The following is a 22,185-nucleotide window of genomic DNA, read 5'->3' as shown; positions in this document are numbered from 1 at the left end:
TTTACCTGTGGTTACTTCATCCCAACAGACCAAAGCAGACACTCTTAAAAAGGCCTGGGCTTTAGCCAAAGGCAAAGCTGCCAATATTTACACTGATAGAAGATACACTTTTGGAACAATTCATGATTTTGGCATATTATGAAACAAGGCTTTCTTACTTCCACTGGAAACAAAATTAAAACTGTCTTGTATGTTCAGGAATTATTGGCTGCAATACATTGACATGCCACTTTAACTATCATTTAGACTATGAGGCATTCTAAACTTGACTTTTGGAAGCTAAGGGAAATAACTTTGCTGACATTTCCACAAGAAATGCTGTTCTTAAAGGAATCTGTAGCAGTCAATCCTTTGTCATGGTCCGAAGGGATATTTCCCCCATGAATCTTAGAAAAACTGGCTAGTGAAGCATAACATTGGCCTCAGAAAAAGAAAGAAAGAAAGAAAGAAAAATAATAAAAAGATTGGAAATTCAACAGTTATTGTTTTGATAAAAAGAGAATAGTTCTAACCAATTAACAACCCAGACCTACCAGAGATTCTAAAATCCCCGCTCCACACCACTGTGCATGCATTAAAACCATTGATCTACTGACAAACTGGAAGCATTCATGAACCAGTATTGGCAAGGAAGCATTAACAAGGCCACAAAAAGTGCCTACCTCACTTGTCCTGATTTTCAGAAGTATAGCCCAATGAAGCTTGTGTGTACTGCTCCTAGACATTTTAAACTAACTAATAGACAATTTGAGGTCTGGAAAATGAATTTCACACAACTTTCTGTCTCATAGATATGAATATGTTCTAGTCATGGCTTATATATTTTCACACTGGACTAAAGCCTTTCATTGCAGGCAAGTTACTGCCTCTTTTGTGGTTAAAGTCCTTTTTTAAAATATTATCTCACCTGAGAAAATTTTCTTGAAATTAATAATTGAAGAACTCATTTTACTACCGTGATACTTCAACAAGCCTGTGCTGTTTTGTTGGTTTTACAGCAGTTTGACTGTGCTTACCACTTTCAATTCTCTGGTTTAGCTAAACACACTAATGGCATCATTAAGATGCAACTGACATAATTTGTAGAGGCCCTCCAAATACCTTGGCCAAAATCATTGCCATGGGTTCTTCTAAAACTCAAATCCATCATTTTTGGAACTCATAAACTTTTACTATTTGAGATAGTCACAACATGCCCAATGAACTTGGGTCCTGAGTATTTTGACCTACAATCAATAAAAGAGATACACTAATATTATGAAATTCTGTTTCTTTTAAAAAATAATCATGTTTTGGAAGAGTCATCTGTTCACAGTGTACTCGCAGAAGACAAAAACACTAAGCATTGTATCTTGTAACCTAGAGATTTTGTCTGTTAGAAAAAGAGCTCCTTCAGAAGAATTCTCTTGATCCTCAAAGGAAAGGCCTCCATCGGGTACTATTAACCAACTCTTGTGCAACAAAATTCCAAGGAATAGACTCTTGGATTCATGTGACAGACCTAGAAAAAGCACTGAAGCTTGACTCAACTTGCACACCATTTGTTGACCCAAAAATAAGCAATTCTCAGAACTCAAGGATGTGACATCTGATGAGACAGATTCCTAAGATATTTGGACCTGGCCTGTTGGAAGTTTGTCAACAAAATTCTGATGATGACATAACACTTCAGATGATCTCCAATGTGTATGACCTTGATAATATATGAACTTTAGATAAAAAAATGCCTGAGTGTTCTCCTTTCTACTTAATTTCATGTGACCTCAATAGGCTTTCAATCTCTGCACTTCCCCTCTGATGTGAGGAACTACCCCCAAAAAAGTCCTTCCTGGCATTGAGGGATCAAAACCACTGAAACTTGAAAATTTTATTGTTGCTCAGCAATGCTTTCAGAAAAGATCTTGCTCAAAAAGTGAAAATGGAAATTATAACAATAATAAAAAAAAGAAAACAAACCTCAATTAATGAGGAGACCAGAAGAAGTAGTTTTTATGCCCTGTGATCACAGTAGAGCCGAGCAGGAAAAGCCCTTTCCTGGCACAACTCATTCAATGGAAAGCCATGGCCCCTGTTAACTAAAGCCCTCCCAAACTCCTTTTCATCTCTATAAAAGAATTATCATTCACTTGCTGTGCAGGACATGCAGGTGCATCGCCATGGTTGTAGACACTCAATCACAATTCTCTACTGATCCTAAATAAACTTTTTTTTTCCCCCTGGAGAAATAACTGGCATCTATTTGTTTGAGGTCAACAATACCAATTAAACTTTGATAAGTAATATAATTAACCAAATAATTCAAGATAGAAGCAAAAATCTATTTATGGCTAGAATGAGAATGGACGTTTCCTCAGTAACCTAGCATATCGCTGTTTTTAAAAAAAATAATGGAAATGAGTTAATTTACAACTCAAAGCTTTGTGAGTGTTTTGAATAAAGGATCAGATAGTAAATATGTTAAGTTTTGAGATCTATATGGTCTTTTTGGCCACCATTCAAATCTGCCATTGAAGCATGAAAGCAGACATTAAGATTAGTAAGTAACAATAAATAAATGTATGTGATTCCCATTCACCACTCACTTTTTTTGTATCAAAATTGGTTGAAGGCAGGATTTGGCTAGCAGAGCCATTGTTTGTCAGCCTATAAGGATGATTAGAGATTTATGGAAAATAAAACTTGAATACAGTGGTGCTTATATTTACATCTTCTTAATTTCATGACATTAAAATGACTTACTGAACAGAGACAACTCACTCTAACTTCTCTCTTTTCAGGCAAAATTATATGCATATAAATTGAGGCAATATAAAATACACAGTTATTATGGCCACACATTCCACAATCAAGTCGCACAGGTTTATACCCTCTTTTCTAGACATTACTTGTGACTTCGGTAAAATATTGTAATCAAACTTGCTTGCTGCAAACTGTGACCTAATGCTAGTGACATAAACTGAGAAACAAAGAATATTTGGAGGGGGATACAAAATAAATACCAATTTTTGCAAAAATATTGCTGATTATTCCAAATGCCAAAACCATATAAGAAATTCTATATCTGTGCTTGAAATACAATTGTGGCATTTATATTGTGACAATAAAAGTGACATTTCAATGTCAAATTAATATATCCTAACAATAATTTCTTCCTTAGTATGTTTACCAAGAAGAAAACATATGTTTTCTAAATTAGCCATATGGAGCTTAATAATAGAGTCAATTAGAGATGGTAAACAGAGAGTTAAAACCAAAAATATTCTTAAGGAAAATTTAACATATCTTTAAAGTTTTTTAAAACAAAGACAAAGTGACCCAGAAAATATTTGGTCAATGTTCTGAACACAGAAGAGGCTTTAGCTGACAAAATTTGCTTTTATGGTAATAATACAAAAGGATATGAATGAGAATGCATATTTTTTTTAAATGGCTGTATAAACATGTCAATTATACATCTGTAAATTATATGGAATGTAACTCACTTATGGATAAATTTATCCATGCTACAGAAAAATAGCATGATATTAAAAAGCAGATTAATACGTAGAAAAAATGTGTCAAATCTATCTTCTATGATGTATCAGGATGCTGAATATGTGACAAAAAATGGAACAGAATATGGCTTTTCTTGTCTGTATTTGTCAAATCTTTTTGATAAAATTCTATGTGACAAACCTTATTTCTAAGAGTAATATCAGAAGAAATATCCATTCTGCCGAAAACATGCACACACACAGCTTTCCATCAAGAGTTGAGATTGATTCATGTATTTTTAAACTCTTCCATTTCTTTTAATCATTAATGATATTTTTGTTTAAAATAAAGATGCTCTGTCCTTACCTTGCAGTTTCTTCTTCAGTTAGATGCACTACTCATATTTTTATAACATGTGTTTAGGTAAACATAGGCATAATATTAACAAAAATCCAAATGTTATTAGCAGATTAATATGTTGTAACGGGAAGTTGTAAAATGTGTCCACTTACAATTTTGTGTTACTTAATGACACACTTAAAAATTTCTATCATTGAGTTTACCACTTTTAACTTATCTCTGTTTTGGACAGTTCAAATTTATTTTGTCTAAACTCATTGTGTGTTTGTGAGTATGAGTGTGTGTTACACAACATGGAAGGCTTTTATAGTAAGGAAGTTAGGACAGGAAAAAAGTCATCATAAAAGATAAGATGAACATTTATTGGAAGAAAGTAAAAGTTCTGGTAACAATGGATTTTCTGTAGCTGAGTAATGATGTTTTACATTGGCCTGGCTTGTTACTGGGCAAAAAAGGAAGTCTTCTTTCCTCCTGATGGGGAGGGACAGTAGTTGTGCTTCCTGTTTCATAGTAGGAGGTACATCTCTTTCTGTCGGGGTCAGTAACTGATGTCTTTCTGTTGAGGAAATTGACATTTTCCTGTTCTAGTAATTGACCATGTGTGGTAGGGCATAAGAGCTCCCACTACATGTCTTCACAAGTCCCAATTATTGAGGATTTCTTTTTATTAATTTTCACAGGGCATTCCCTAAAAATACAATTTAAGTCATTTCTACACAGGCCTGGGGTTTAAAAGGTTACAAATTATTATTTCAATAGAGTGGAAAAGGCAAACAAAATTTCTGAAAGGCAATAAGAAATTTTCAAAATTAACTAAGATAAAGCAAATAGAATTTGTTAACTTATGAATAATCATAGCAGGAGGATACTTTTTCAATTCTTAGAAAAACTGATCTAAATAAATGATTATATATTGTCAACTGACGGAAAGTACAGCCTAAAGTAGTTTCAACATAGTTCTGTATTATATGTGCTAAAATATTCTGAGTCCAAGAGATTGTATATTATAGAAGATGAGGAATTTTCAAACACAGCAGCATTAAAAGTAAAACCTACATAGATATTTTACTTGAAATGTTAGGAATTTACCTGTATGGGGACAAGATGATGACTTAAATGAAAATAAATGTAAAATATAAGCAGTGCAATGCAATGTAATGTGTTATTGAGAGTATATATGACAAAGATTAATTTCATATTTGTAAAGAACACACTGTACAACCAAAACTTACTTTTTGTTGCAGTTGAAGATGAAAGTTTCTCACACACTTTGAAATTTTAGAAAACTGCATTATGAAAATTTTCACTTTAAAGATTCATATATTTAAGTATAAATTAATAATTCATAGAAACTTTCATTGTAAAAACATGGACAATAAGCCATCCATGTATATGATTGTATTCAGAGAAATTATTTGAATCTCTTTTATTTGCAATGCAGATTTTATTTTATGCTATTTTATTTTTATTTTTTACCTTTGTGGAGGTATACGTGAAATAACAAAATTGCACATATTTAATATACGCACTTTGATGAGTTAATACTCTATAGGTTTAATATATGTTGAGTGAAGCAATTTACTGGAGACAATTTTTTTTTTGTTTTATTTTAACTCTGTCCCTTATTTAGCTTCACTAGTCTCTTCTAACACTTAAGGTCCTATTATAAGTGTCTTCAAATAAGACAAGAAACTCCTAGACCATGACATTTAATCCTCTCTACCACCCTAAAAAGGGTAGATTACAATAATTATGTGGTATAAGCATGAAAATATTTTTTGATTGCATGAGTACTAGATGCAATTTTTTTCTTACAAGAAAAAAATTGAGATTATATAATTTTCAAAGGTAATTTTCCCTTTCCATACCAAGAAAATCAGGATATACAGAATTTTTAAAATGCATATATATTCACTGAAAAAGAATGAAGCAAAAATTCATAGTTAACCACACATGAAGCAAAAATTCATAGTTAACTACACAGAACACAGATCTCTTTGACTTTATCTAAATTTGTAGTGCTATTTTGAAACATGCCAATATAGTTTGTGACCCAGACAGCAACCCTTCTATGGAATCTTTTGAAAAATAGCATAGGCTTGTTGATGATAAAGTAGTATTATTAGCCTTCTGATATTAACAAAATCCTTATTGTATCTACCAAGACTTCAGAATAATAATAATAAAAAACTGGAAAGAATCTGCAGATTTAAAATTATAAGAAGAAATTAAAAGTATAATTATAAAAGTTATAATAATAAATTAAATTTATAAGTTATAATTAAAAGAAGAAAGCAGGAGACCCAGGTGGGATCCCTGAGTCAGGAAGATAGGAAGATCTCCTAAACGACGGAATGGTTACCTACTCCAGTATTCTTTCCTGGATAATTCCATGGACAGAGGAGCTTGGCAGGCTACAGTCCATGGGGTGGCAAAGAGTCAGACATGACTGAGTGACTAACACACACACACACACACACACACAATATGTAAGCCAATGTATATTTTCAGAAAATATGAAAAAAAAAGCAAACATTTTAGTTGATAAAACAGTATTAATAGGAAAAATATACTTAAGGTAACAGCATATTTGAATAAATATTTAACATTATTATTTCAATCATATGCATTTAAGCATATTATACACACATTTGACATATTCTAAATTTGTTATACTCTATACAAGAGGTTATAGGAAGATGAGAAAAAAGAAGGATGATTTGGAATTATAAGTTCAAAAATTTTCAAATGAACAAAATTTGATGACAGAATTGCATAGTGCTTAGAACACAGAAAATGTTCCCACATCTGGCATTAAATGCGGCTCAGAAAGTATGTGAAATTTTAATATAAAGCAGTAAGATATCATACTGTGATGTCTCTACAGCTCTATTCAATTTAAACCAAATTAATATTAATAATAATGTCTCAAAAATGTATCCCCTCTTACCACCAATGGCTAAATGGCTAAACCCTATGAAAAATGACACTGTGAAAGTATTGCACTCAATATGCCAGCAAATATGGAAAACTCAGCAATGGCCACAGGACTGGAAAAGGTCAGTTTTCATTCCAATCCCAAAGAAAGGCAATGCCAAAGAATGCTCAAACTGCCACACAATTGCACTCATCTCACACTCTAGTAAAGTAATTCTCAAAATTCTCCAAGCAAGGCTCCAACAGTTCATTAACCATGAACTTCCACATGTTCAAGCTGGATTTAGGAAAGGCAGAGGAATCAGGGATCAAATTGCCAACATCCATTGGATCATTGAAAAAGCAAGAGAGTTCCAGAAAAAACAGCTACTTCTGCTTTATTGACTATGCCAAAGCCTTTGACTGCGTGGACCATAACAAACTCTGGAAGATTCTTCAAGAGATGGGAATACCAGACCACCTGACCTGCCTCTTGAGAAATCTATATGTAGGTCAGGAAGCAACAGTTAGAACTGGACGTGGAACAACAGACTGGTTCCAAATTGGGAAAGGAGTACGTCAAGGCTGTATATTGTCACCCTGCTTATTTAACTTATATGCAGACTACATATAAGTAGGATATGGGCTGGATGAAGCAAAAGCTGGACTCAAGCTCAGAGAAATAGCAATAACCTCATATATGCAGATAACACCACCCTTATGGCAGAAAGTGAAGAAGAACTAAAGAGCCTCTTGATGAAATTGAAAGAGGAGAGTGAAAAAGTTGGCTTAAAACTCAACATTCAGAAAACTAAGATCTTGGCATTTGGTGCCATCAATTTGTGGCAAATAGATGGGGAAACAGTTGAAAGAGTGACAGACTTTATTTTTGAGGGGCTCCAAAATCACTGCAGATGGTGATTGCAGCCATGAAATTAAAAGATGCTTACTCCTTGGAAGAAAAGTTATGATGAACCTTCAATTCAGCACAGTCGCTCAGTCGTGTCTGACTCTTTGCGACCACATGAACCGCAGCACGCCAGGCCTCCCTGTCCATCACCAACTCCCAGAGTTTCCAACAACACAAGACTCTACACATGGACATCACCAGATGGCCAACACCAAAATCAGATCGATTATACCTTTGCAGTCAAAGATGGAGAAGCTCTATACAGTCAGCAAAAACAAGACTGAGAGTTTAGTGTGGATCAGATCATGACCAACCTAGACAGCATATTAAATATCAGAGATATTACTTTGCCAATAAAGATCCATCTAGTCAAAGCTACAGTTTTTCCAGTAGTCATGTATGGATGTGAGAGTTGGACTATAAAGAAAGCTGAGCACTGAAGAATTGATGCTTTTGAACTGTGGTTTTGTAGAAGACTCTTGAGAGTCCCTTGGACTGCAAGGAGACCCAACTAGTCCATCCTAAATGAAATAAGTCTTGCATATTTATTGGAAGTGCTATGATAAAGCTTAAACTTTAATACTTTGGCCACTGATGTGAAGAACTGACTCATTTGAAAAGACCCTGATGCTGGGAAAGATTGAAGGCGAGAGCAGAAGGGGACAACAGAGGATGAGATCGTTGGATGGCATCACCGACTCAATGGACATGAGTTTGAGTAAACGCTGGATGTTGGTTATAGACAGGGAGGCCTGGCGTGCTGCAGTCCATGGAGTCGCCGAGTTGGTCACAACTGAGCAACTGAACTGAACTGAGCTGTTTTTAAATTTCTATTTGTTATATGAAAAGAAGAAAGCATTTACTTCATTATGCTTTCATAACTTCTTAGATAAAATTCAGAAATAATAAAGCTGTAAAAATTCAGTAGGAGGGACTTTCTGATGAATGTTCTGCGATGAAACCACTATGATTTCATTTGCTGTTTTGTTCGATTTTAACCTCTTTCCCTGATTTTCTGGTTACTTGGATGCAAATAATAGAATTTATATAAAGACAATAGAAGACAGCTGCATGCAAATGAAAAAAAAAATAGAAATTTCAAGTGGAAGAAATAAGAGATTATACATATAGGACATTATTCAGAGGACATAAATCCAGATTAGCTTTCCTTGCTTAAAGTATTAGACGAGGATAAGGATTAACACTTACAACATCTGAATAAAGTTGGTTTCTCTTATGTAGTGTTTCAGTAGCTTGAAAAAATGTTTAAAACTTCCTATAATAAAACATATTCTTCACTATTGAAAATATGCTAAATAATATTTTCTTACGAATAAAATATTTTCTTTTTTCTTTTTTACAGGTAAATCACTTTCTTGGTTCGATAACATTTTTTTCTTGTTGCCAGTTAATAAACAAGCAGTGTGTTTTCTCTATATTATTTAATCTTATATAGCACATAAAGCTGAAGAGCTAGATTTCTTCCTCAATTTATGTTAAAAGAAAAATGTTGCCAAATGATTTTTGCAGTGAAAATTACACATAAATCATAGAGAAATTGGAGTTGCAATCTATGCATCTATTTTCATAGAAAAGCTAAAGTCTAAATCTGTAATCTCTTGATCTTTACAACTATTTTAGCTTCTGTCAATTCTGCTTAGGCATGCACACTGACCTGATTTTCTTAGTTGATTATCTTAATTTCTAATGCTAACATAGATCACATATCCAAACTTGACCTAGTTACATTTGGCATAGAAGGAACATGGTAGATTTATTATATCAGAGTAAAAGTACTTGATATGCCATCATGAGTTTCCTTTGTTCTCCATTTTATTATCATAAATATTTTTAAATAAGAAGATGAGGAATTTAGAAGAGAAGGCATGAGACAGAATTCTAATAATGTTAACAAGATAATATGACCTAGTGTTAGCGCATATTCTTACACAGTTTATAGTTGGATAATAGAGATAATTGAATTTCATCATTCCACAGAGGATGGAAAATCTTCAATATTTCTTTCTCACATAATCTCAGAAGCCACTGCATCAATTTCATGGTACTGGTAACTATATTTTTCCATCGTCATTTTTAGAAGTATAGTGATAATAATAATAATGCATTAGTTACTAAAGTAACAAAATTAATAGTTTGAACTGTGAAGTGCTTGTGTTTATGATATAAACCCATCTCTATTACAACACTTCCCCCCTTCATATTACCAGATCAGATGTAAAAACATATTATTTGTGTAAAGGACACTATTATTTGTCTAACATTTAGAAAGTATATGTCAAGTCTTTGAGTAGCTAACTAAATATTGGGAAATTTCAAAGAGCAGTCATTTAAATAATCATGTTAAAGTGTTTATAGAGAAATTTAAAGTGCTTAGAGCAAAATAAAATAACCTATATAGCAGAGGCCAAGATTAAGACAAAATGTTAAAGAGAAATTGTTATATTTTCATTTATTAAAAAATTAGTGTGCTAATTATTTAATAGGAGGAAATATCAAGTAAATTTTTAAAGATGTAAAATAAAGAGGAAAACCATTCTAATAAATAGTTTTTACTTAAATTTTTAAGTAAAACCTTAATAAGAAAATTACTGAATGAGTAAATCTGATATTCTCCACATAAAGTAAACAAAGAACAATAAATAAAAAGTTGCAGCATTCAAATAATTCGATATCTCTAAGTGTCAGTTTCCTCTATATGAAATCTGGGTGATAAAATTAACCTTTACATAAAATTCTTTGAAAAGCATCACTTGCTATTAAAATAAAATGTTTTACTTTTCCTGTTACTTTTTACTTCACTTTGTACAACATTAAATTCCCGGCCTTTCAATGGACATGTAAGCTAAAAAACAAGGTGTACTAGTACAAAGTCATTTTAATACTCCAAGAGATTATATAAAACACAAATTGTATATTACTAGGTTCTACTGCTTACTGAGTCTGAATACTTTCAATATGCCAAACAAATTCACCTCATTTGGAATCCTGGTTTCATTCCCTTTACTCCTCAGTAAGAAATCACTATAAAACTTTTTCAGTTTAGACTTCCATTGTCTTCATTACAAAGGTCTTTATTAATGTCCAGAAAAACATTCTGTTTCACGGCTAATGTGGGCCCTTTAGCACTTCCACCACCTCCAGTGCGATGCTGTAGGAGCAGTATGGTATATTTTCAGTTCCTCCTTTCTGGGAAAACATACAAGGCACACATGCAGATTTTTTTTTCTCTCTACTTAAAATCACTGTATTTTCTACATGTTTTCCATAAAATCTGCCTGTACCTCATGTTCACCCAGGGTCTTCCAAAGACCACATGTTTCAGAGGGTCCCCCAACCAGCGCTCCTTTGTATATTTTTGTATTACTTAATTTTTTCCTACCCATTAAAATAAAAGATTGAAAAGGGAGAAGAATGTCAATGGTAGTAAGAGATTATAAACAAATACAGACATTAAGGAAAAAATTGTGGATTTATTTATTTAAACATTTTTTCACTATAAATATAACTGTCAAATATTTGGAGCATTGAAAAATATATTTTATGATTCACTAAATTAACTTCATAGTCACTTTGATAGAAGATAAAAGAGATATGAAAAATAATCATTTCACTCTTTTGGTTATGTATTGACATACAACAAACTACTATACAACATAGTGACTTAAAACAACAACTAAACTAATTTATCTTGCTCACATTCCTGACAACATGATAAACCACTAAATTAATCTCCTCATTAAGTAATCAAATAGCAAGTCATGTTTGAAATGCAATATCTTGTGGGGTTCTTTAAACAGTTTAATAGAAAAGAGTCCTAACACCTAAATTTAAGGGTTTTGCTTTGTTTGTTTGTTTTTGTTTTTTTGTTTGTTTGTTTTTTTCCCTTATGAATAATACAATGCTTAGTATACAAGTAAGTAAATATATATTTAAACCACTCTGGTATTCTTGCCTGGAGAATCCCATGTCGGGCTATAGTCCATAGGGTCTCAAAGAATAGTATACAAATGGAGCAACTGAGCATGCACAAGTATATATTTATTCTAAATAGTATTTTATTTATGAAGACATTACTTGGAATACTTAATTTTTCATAATCTGATAATCACTTCATTTCTGTAAAATAATATTTTTTCTATTAACATTATCTAATACTATGGTCTAAATAATCTGGCTGATGGCAAAGGCCTTTTTCATCTTCAACTTTTATTTTAGAAATTTTAAAAACTACTGTTAACTACCTTCCTTATTAACTTTTTTAGAGACAATACAACCTATGGTAGATTTAGTATAAATAACATTTTAATGAATGTATTGTCATTAGAATTGGCTGTAGACTTAGGAACGACTGTGATTTTTAGTCTTCCTTCAGCCCCCTAGCTTCATTTTCGATAGTTCTCTCATTGTTTGACACTTTCTTCTTCTGAGGTATCAGTGTCCTTAGTACATATCCATTTCTTTTTTAGTTAGTCACAATCTTTTATTTAGTATTAATAAAAATTGATAGATCAATTCACACTGATTTGTAAATAGTTGTATTGCTTAACATGCCCGTTACCTACCATCATTACCACCCCATACTACATCATCCATGTAAAGTATTTTCTTCTTGTTTAGTCACTAAGTTGTGTCCAACTCTCTTGAGACCCCATGGACTGTAGCCTGCCAGGTTTCCTTGTCCATGGGGTTTCCCAGGCAATAATACTGGAATGGGTTGCCATTTCCTTCTGCAGGGGATATTCCCAACCCAGGGATTGAACCCAAGTCTCGTGCACCACAGGTGGATTCTCTACCACTGAACTACTAGGGGAGTCCCTGGAGGAGGAAACTGGCAACACGCTCCAGTATTCTTGCCTGAAAAACTTCATGGACAGAGGAGCCTGGAAGGCTACTGTGAGGGGTCACAAAGCATTGGACACGACTGAGCAACTGATCACGCATGCAAGGTTAAATGAAGTCATAAGTGAGAAGCCATAATCTACATAATCTAATAGGACAAATGGCCTTTCAAGAAAAGGAAGAGACACCATAGCCCCCCCCCCACACACACACAGACATACACAGGAAAAGGACATGTGAGAACACAAGGGTAGATATCTACCTAAGCTACTGAGATCCCTCACAAGCAACTGCTATTATTTCCATCTTGAACTTCCATCCTTCACAATTGCAAGAAAATAAGATTCTGTTGTCTAAGTCATCAGTTTTTGGTATCCTATTACAGCACTTTAAGCTTATTTACTAAAACAGAGTGTGTCTATGTATGAGGAAGCATTTATACATTTCTAGGTGTAATGTGCCTTATCTAAAATATCAATAAGCATCTACTTCCTTTCTGGTTCTGCAAGTTAATATGAAATCCATCAGTCTATATTGTGTGTTAAAATACTCAACTTTCATTGCACGTTCTCACAGTATAGTCTTACGTATACATATTATAAAGAAAAAAGTGAAAACTAATGTACAGTAGTGGACCTTTATGAAAAAAAATCCAAAAACGGTAGCATGAATTGAAAAGTTATTATAAGAACTTCAATAGGACAGTTGAGGGAAAGGGAGTAATTTTGTGTTATTTGGATTATTTACTTAAGTTTGATGTAAATATTCTCTTCCCTTCATATAATTTACTACTAAAGATAGAAAACTAGGCTACAATAATCATCTTTCTAAACCAGTATAACAATATTCTTTCTTATTTTTACTTGGAAATCCTTGAAATAGATTTTCACACTCAACTTGCATTTGTATTAGTTGAACCTCAATATTGAAATGATTTTGTTTTCCTAATGGAAAATATCAGATAAATAATAGGGGAATCAAATGGGAAATGTTCTCTCTTTTGCAAAGAGGGCCAAAAATTAAAATGCATTATGGATTAGCCAATTTTTTAGGTCTATATAAAATGAACACAATATTATTCATAGAACTATGATATAAAGTGTCTTATTTCAGAGGGGTCATAAATGAAATATCTACTGAAAATGTTGCCATCAAAAAAGTTATTTAAAATAAGAGTATCAAACTTTTCTCCTAAATGTCAAGATTAGATAAGTTTATTTTTAAAGTCTTTTCTAGTATTCTAAAATTATTCCATAATAATGTTTTTTAAAAAAATAAAGTTTTTTAATTTATTTATAAATTCCTAACCTTGCCCCCCCCCCAAACTGAAAGATAAACTGCATAAAATTGGTGCAATTTCAAATTTAGTAATTCAGTTGTTAATTTAAGCCTGGGAAAATATGCACTTAAGATATTGGAATAGAAACAATAATTTGGTACGGTATTTTTTTTTCCTGTGAGCACCACACATAGGATATGCAAGGATCTTCTTTTTCATTTTGTTTTGCCTTCTGTGGAATTCTGTTTAAAGCCAGCGTGATCTTTATGTTCAGATCAGCCTTGCAGGGCTGCTGAACAAAATGAATAATGAACCCAGTGAGATCTGACTAGCTATGTCTCAGTTTGTCATGCTGAAAATTAACTGAAAATGGGGAATCTGCAATAAAACTACAACTTTAGAGTATTAATTTCTACCGGTAGGAATTGACAACCATCAAATACGGTACATGCTATGCAGGATGTGAATTTAAGATTGACTGGTTCATAGCTTTCTTTAAAACAATTTTAAAGGATTTTACACATTCTGAAATACCATGTAAGCAGATAAAAGGTGGGTAAATTTATTCAGCAGACTATAACAAACACTATTTATATAACTATAACTTGCTGAACAAACATAAGTTATGCATTTACTATCACAAGCATCTGGATGAGAACTGAAAATGTGAATGTTTATCCATGCAATGTTAGTATCCCAGATGATTTCTGTCTTATACAGATAGAGAAAAACTGAGTATATTTGATGGAAATTTTGTTTTCAACTGACTGATTTAGGGTTGTTTAAATAGTAACTATATGCATGAATTTACGTAAATTTAATCTTTTAACACAACTTATCCAATATTTAGTTTTCTGTACTGCAGAATTTGAAATTATATTTTCAGTGAAAATGTCATCAGTCATAGAATATAAATTATATGCATAGACATATTAATTATAAGAAGATACGAAAAATAAATACAATATTGATCAGAAAATAGTTTACAGACAAAAGAGAAAGATGCTGCCGATTCATCCATAAATATTACTTTCTACTAATTTTAACAAACACTTATATATTTGTTTTCTTATTAGCACATTATATTTTTAAGTGCAATATATAAATTATTTTTCAAAACATCAAGAAAATAACATAATATTAATAGAAAAACAAGCAGCTTCTTCATTTCATACCACATAAGTCACAACTATTATTAGAAACCATCATACCTAGCAAAGTATTATTGACATATGTCCTACTTGGGTAATCTGACATTGAAAATGCTTCATGAGTATTTATTGTTTTAAAAGAAGCATATCTTTGTAAGTGCATTTTGGTGTATATGCATGTTTAGGGTATCTGGTAGAGCTATAAAATGAAGCAGTTATTTTTCTTTTAGAAAATTTTATATTGCTTCCAAGCTTTTATTCATATAATGGAAAACATTTGCTGTGCTCTCTGTGCCCCAGCACACACCCAGAGATTCTTGGCAAAGGATGGAAGGCTTACTGATTCCAAGGGTTCAAAGGAACCTGTGACCAATCATTAGGTGAGTTAGAGGCTACTAGCTACACATGACAAAGAATACAGACTTTATAGAATTAGTCCTGAAAAGTCACTAAATAAGCAAAGAGCAGCAGCAGCAACAATAATAACAAAAATAATAACAAATGGCAAAAACAAGCCTTGAGGGGAATCTGATTTTCAAAGTGATCTAATTCTAATTTTACAATGGAAAAGAATAATTTTACAGCAATAAATGAGATAATCCAGATTTAATGAACAAATTCCTAGAAAGACAAAAACCACTGAAACCCACTCAAGAAGTAATATACCATTTGGATAGACTTGTAACTAGTAAAGAAGATGAAAGAATAATTTTAAAACTTTCTGAAAGAAGAGTCCAGGGTTATATTGTTTTAATGGTAATTTCTACAAGATGACTTAGAAATACTGCCAATCCTTTTAAAATTTTCCCAATAATATAACAGGAGAGTGTATATTCGGACTCATCCTCTGAGCCAGGATTATTTGGATACCAGAACCAGACAATGACAAGAAAAGAAAACTACAGAAAAAAAGCCACCTATGAATAGATGAAAAAAATAAGTTCTTAATAAACTACCAGCAAAGCAATTCCAGAAACATATGAAAACAATTATATCTCATGACCAATTTGTATCTCTTCTAGGAATTAAAAGTTAATTTAGCATACGAAAATCAGTCGATTAATAGAATAAATGCAAACACATGATCATTTCAATGCATGCAAAAACATTTGACAATATCAAACAAATTATTATGAAAAATAATTTAACAAACTAGGAATATAAAGGATTTTCATTAACTGGCTAAAAGGTATCTACTCAAAATCCACAGTCAACATCTACTTAATGGTGATAAACTGAAAATGTTCCCCTCGATATCAGGAACAAACAAAGAATCATCTACTCTTGACATTTCTATTCAGCGTTGTACCTAAGGTACTAGCTAGAGCAGCTGGGAAAGATAGAAGAATAAGAGCCTTCTAAATTACAAAGGAAGAAGTAAATCTATCTCTAATTTTAGATAACATAATCATGTATGTAGAAAATTGGAAGGAATCCACTGGAAAACTTTTAGAATCAATGAACAAGTTCACCACAGTCGGTCACAATGTTAATATATGAATATCAATTTTTTTCTAAATATTGGTAATAAACATGTTGAAAAAAATAAGAAAACAGTTCCATTTATAATAAGGTCAATCATATTGAAATGCTAGGAATAAATTTAACAAGCTATATAAGACTTATTATGCATCAAAAAGTTGGAATCATTTTTGTAAGAAATTACAAAACTAAATAAATAGAAATAACTCATGTTAGTGGATCAAAATGTGGATTTTTTGTGGATTACTATGTTTGCAATATTCCAAAAATACATTTACAGAAGCAACACAATTTCTTTTAAAAACTCAGCAGCTGATTTTGCAGAAATTAGTAAGCTAATCCTAAAATTTAACTTAAATGCAAGGGACCTAGAATATCAAAGCAGTTTGAAAAAACAAAACACAAAGTTGGATGACTCATACATACTCTGTTATTTCAAAATATATTACAAAGTTACAGCAACCAGAAAAAGTGTAGTATTGGCATACCAATAGACATATATAAATCAGTGGAATAGGGCTGAGAGTTCTAAAACAAACCTTTACATTTATGATTGATTGATTATATCCAAGATGTCAAGACAACTCATTAGGGAAGCATAAGCTTTTCAAAAAGTGCTCAGGGACAACTTCATTTCCACTATGAAAAGAATGAAATTGATTCTGCCTAACAACATATGCTAAAATTATCTTAAAAGGGAATATAGATTTTAGAGTTAAAACTTTAAATCTTTTAGAATAAAACTTACAGATATATTTTCATGATATTAGGTTTCATGATGCTTTCTTAGATAGGACATCAAAAACACAAGTGATGTATGTGTGTACACACACACACACACGCACACACACACACAAGAGAACAGCTAGGCTTCATCAGAACAAAATTATTTTATGTTTTAAAGGATATCATTAAAAAAAATTAAAGGACAAACCACAGAATGGGAGAAAGTATTTGTAAGTCCTATGTCTGAGAAGGGAATTGTATACAGACTACACAAAGAACTCTTGTATCTCAAAAATAAAAAGATATAAAAATTAAAATGATACAGGTATTTGAATACTCATAAACTACTGGTGAAAATGTAAATTTATGCAGTCACTTTAGCAAACAGTTTGGTAATCCATCAGTAAGTTTTGTGTTACTGTATGACCCAGTATTTCCACTCTGAAGTATATACCCAAGATAATTGAAATCATATATTTACCCAATCACGTATTTTTATCATCAAATGGCAATTTAATGAAGAAAGAGAGAAGAAGTTCATTTATCTGAGGAAACTTACTTTTAACTCACTTCCCCTGGTGTTGGTAGATGAGCTACTCCTACTGTTAGAGTTTCCTAACATACCACAAGAGCCATTCAGCATCTTTTTTCTGGTGATACCATCTCTAAAAGGAAGTTCTCTTACATTACCTGGGATCCGATTTCCTATTTTAGTCCACTTATAGGTGTACCTGTGACAAGATCATCAAGTGCCAATTCACTCTTCATTCTCAAAGAGTGCTAAATGTATACTGTGTTCAAATTCCGGAGGAATGTGCCCTAACATTAGGCTGAACAGTGTTACCAAACTGAAATTTTCAGTGAAATTGAGGATACTAGTCAATATTACAAACTACATCAGAAAACTCATGCTGCTTAAAATGAGAGTGATAAATGTAACAATCAGAGGTTTTCACACTATGGAATCTGGATGCACATTCCATAATATAAAATGAGTATTAAAAATGATTCAAGGCCTAGTGAGACAACAAATACATTACAACTTAATAACCCTTTAAAATACTCAATTTTTGAAAAATCAGTGAAACAGTTATGAAGAGACACTTTTCCAAACCACACAGCAATTCCCAACTTTGCAACAAAAAATAACTATATTACTAAACAAATTTGTCCTAATGATAAATATATTAATTAGAAATCAAAACTACAGAATGTCCATCAAAATATTAGTGCAAAATAACATTAAAATTTTAAATAACTTTGAGAGAAAAAAATCAAAGGGTATATTCATTAATTTATATAATGTTCAATTTCTTGTGAGCTCAGTAAGTGCCAAGTACTGTTAAAATTCTTTTAAATTCACTATAATATTTGATTCTCATAACCCTGTGGGCTATACTAGGATTATATTTATATATGCATCAATACAAAAAATAATCAATAGGAAGATAAAATTTGAAGGTAATATGAATAAAAAATAACCCTGGATGTTTAATATGAATGTAGCTAGTTTAATTAGAGTTAAGTAAAAATCCAGTATCATGATTAGTGACTCGACTGAGATGGAACACACGTACACATTGTTCCCAGTATCAAGTGCCAGCATGTGCTTGGCACTAACTCTTTTACATCCAATAACACATTTTTTGCTCATAACCCTGTAAGCCACCTTAGGATATTTTTAGCTGCTGGCAACAGGAAAAATTAGAAGAAAAGCAAACTTCAAACTGGCTTAAACAAGAATAAATTGATTTCATCACAAACCTGAAAATCCAGATACTTCAAATCTGGCACAATCCAGGCTCTTAGCTCTGTTTAAGATTGAGTGTGTTTTGTCCTTTTCCACATCAGCTGGATATCAAAATGTTTACTGGTGAACCTAGCATCACATCTCCTAAAAAACAAGAGGAGAAAAGGCAGACTTTGGTGGACAGCTTTCCAAGAAGTTGCAAGAGGTTCTTTCTTACTCTGGAATAATCAACAATCTTCCCAGTTTGATTTCTTTACTTAAACTGTATTAGATGCTCCATTTTCAACTAATGTTAACAAGAGAGATCATCAGATTATCCTTTAGCCAATAAACTGTATCACCTTGGGGGTGAGAATGAGCAAGTTGCCTTTATTGACCATGGTTTTGGTATTGAAGACTCAACCTGAAGTTTGGTTAGAAAAGTGCTAAGAGTAACTGAATGCTCTACAGGAATTCAAAACTGCCCTTTACAGATATTTATTTTTGTAAATACATTTCAAAATCCAGTCTGTGCACACTAAAATTTATTTGTTCACCATATACATGCAGAATACTTTCTAACCACCCGTGTTTCCCCATAGAAGGTGGATGAAGCCTTACTTCATCTGAGAGCTATTGTTGGAATTTTATTATAATATATATATAGTCTCCCACTCACCCCTGGGATTCATGGTGTCTGTGTTGCCTTGGTAAACACTGTATCTCAAACAGAAATTTAGAATTCTTGCTATGAAAATTTTGTACTAAGGCTGCTCTTCTGAGAACATGGCATATCCTCAACTTTTCTTATAGTTCGCTTGTTCCCACCGGAATAATATGTCATGTTCAGCTTCACCTGGGATTTATTTTGTTTCATTTATTTAGCAACTTCTACTAATTATCTCTGTAAATATTTTTATTACTTTCATTTGTAAAGAAAACAAAGATCTCCTGGTCATATAGAGTAGAGCCTTCAAAGTGAAAGGTTGTTGCTGAACCATCAGGATTCTTGGCCTCCAGGGGAGAAGAATTCAATCTGGGGCCAGAGACGAGGCTTGATGGCTCAGAGCTTTTGTGTAATAAAGTTTTATTAAAGTATAAAAGGGATAGAGAGAGCTTCTGACATAGATATCAGAAGGGGGCAGAAAGAGTGCCCCCTCGCTAGTATTAGCAATGGAGTTATATACTTTTTAATTACTTATTACAGTGAATCAAAAGAAAGTCTGGAGGTTGTAAAGACCTCACTAGACCCTGATCCTGGGAAAGATTGAGGGCAGGAGGAGAAGGGGATGACAGAGGATGAGATGGTTGGATGGCATCACCAACTCAATAGACGAGTTTGGGTAAACTCCGGGAGTTGGTGATGGACAGGGAGGCCTGATGTGCTGCGGTTCATGGGATCACAAAGAGTTGGACATGACTGAGAGACTGAACTGAGACCCACTCCCATAATTTACATTTCAAGATAACAGGATTAGCCAGAAGGTTTTTTTCTGGAGACTGTCCTCAAGCAGGATACATTATTGTTATATAATCCCAAGGAATGTAGAGGGGAAAAAAAAAAAAAAAAAAAAATGTCCTTTCTTCCTCCTTGAGAATTCCAGACCCCTCTCTCCTTGGGGACCCCCAGACTTCTTATCAACCTGCCTAGGAATTGATTCTCTCACAAGGAGCATTGTTACAGTGTGAATGTTTCTGTCCCCCAAAATTCTTCTGTTGAAATTCTATAGTCCAGTGAGATGGTGTTAGAAGACAGGGGTTTGGAGAAGTGATTATGTCATAAGAGCAGAACTGTGAATAAGATTAATGCCCTTATAAAAGGCCCCAAGAGAACTCTATAGCCCTTTCTGCCATGTGAGAACACAACAAAAAGTCCTCAACCATGAAAAGAACCTTCACTCAACAAATGCTAGCATCCTGATCTCAGAATTCCAGTCTCCAAAATGGTGATAAATACATTTCTGTTGTTTATAAGCTACGATATTTTGTTATATCCGGTTCTAGGGAACTAAGACATATATTAACAGAATCAAGGTCTCACAAGTGATTCTATAATATTTCTCCTTAAAAGGAACACAGTTCATCTTCTTGGTATAGAGTAATTTTTAGACAATAATTCACCTGTATGTATCTGTTCATCTTTTTAAATACTTTTTTGATAGCAAACATTTTTACTTTTAATACTTTCTTGTAAAATCAGCCCCTCCTTTAGTATATGAAATCCAGATTTGATAAGTGGTTCACAATTAGAAATTAAACTATAAATTGCCACTTTTTCTTAGAGTGACTTCTCTCAGCCTCCTCATTATTCATCATGGATTTTGTTTTAATTGTGTAAATATAGCAATACTTTATTGACACCACACATATCTATCCTATCACTTGCTTTGGGGCATTTCAGACTGTCTCTGGATGTCAGGGCAATCTCACTGCCCATAATGATAACTTCATACATTTTTATTTTGATTTTTAAATGCTACTTGTTTTCTATGTTTTAAAATATGCCCTTAACCCCAATAGTAACAAAATACTCAGCACTATCAAAGCATCTCTTGCCATCAGCCTACTTCTGAACTTCTCGAAGATGCTGCTTTGGTACATTCCATATTTGTTTTTGTAAATGTACTTTCCCACAGAGTATAATTAGCAAGTGGATTTTCTGAATGTATATAATCATAACATGCCCAGTTTTACAAGGCTTGTGATCTCTTTCTTCAATATTTTTCATTTAAATTCTGCTCTGTCTACTTTATTTCATGTGGGCAATGATTTTTTTTTCAATATTTCAAAAGCCACTGAAGTTTAGCACTGCCTCCCAGGACTTTACCAAGGTTTTTAATCATATATCAATGGAGAATGCTCCCATATAGATAAACTGTCTTACTCAGCTTTGTGTCCTGTCGTTCTTGATCTAAAATCTTGAAATTCCCGTCCCTTGGCTCTTTGCAAGTTCATTTGTATCATAAATCACATAGCTTCTTTGACATATATTGAAAGTTTTGTGCTCAGTCACTCAGTTATGTCTGACTCTTTGCGACCCTATAGACTGTACCCCACCAGGCTCCTCTGTCCATGGAATTCCCCAAGCAAGAATACTGGTGTGGGTTGCCATTTCCTCCTCTAATATTGATAGCTACATCTTCTTTTACAAGAGTGAGCTCTTCCAAAGCTTGATCATGTTTTTATATAACCTATTGTCCAGGAGGAATGACAAAAGCAAATGCTGAGGCTGGAGGCAGAATTGGAGGTTGCATGCTTTCCTGTCAAGTAAAGACCACTGCATTGTTTTCAAGCATGA

At 33.0% G+C, this 22,185-nt stretch overlaps 1 long non-coding RNA gene across 2 annotated transcripts in view; it reads right to left on the bottom strand.

Moving 5' to 3' along the window:
- Window positions 1-21,949, bottom strand: part of LOC145529437 (uncharacterized) — a 198,171-nt gene extending 176,222 nt beyond the window's left edge. Inside the window, exons 1-2 of one of the 2 annotated variants that reach the window (XR_014071227.1) lie at window positions 21,772-21,949; window positions 18,923-19,052 (exon numbers count right to left, since the gene is read on the bottom strand). This is a non-coding gene — a long non-coding RNA (uncharacterized LOC145529437). Of the gene's footprint in view, window positions 1-18,922; window positions 19,053-20,344; window positions 20,535-21,771 lie in introns of those variants that run through there. The other variant, XR_014071226.1, reaches the window with a different exon arrangement.
- Window positions 21,950-22,185: the final 236 nt, after the last annotated feature.

The sequence above is a fragment of the Giraffa tippelskirchi genome, chromosome 12, assembly GCF_054371585.1.
Source record: "Giraffa tippelskirchi isolate mGirTip1 chromosome 12, T2T-mGirTip1v1.2.pri, whole genome shotgun sequence".
NCBI lineage: Eukaryota > Metazoa > Chordata > Mammalia > Artiodactyla > Giraffidae > Giraffa > Giraffa tippelskirchi.
The sequence above is the reverse complement of the archived record's forward strand: the minus strand, read 5'-3'. Positions and strand labels throughout refer to the sequence as shown.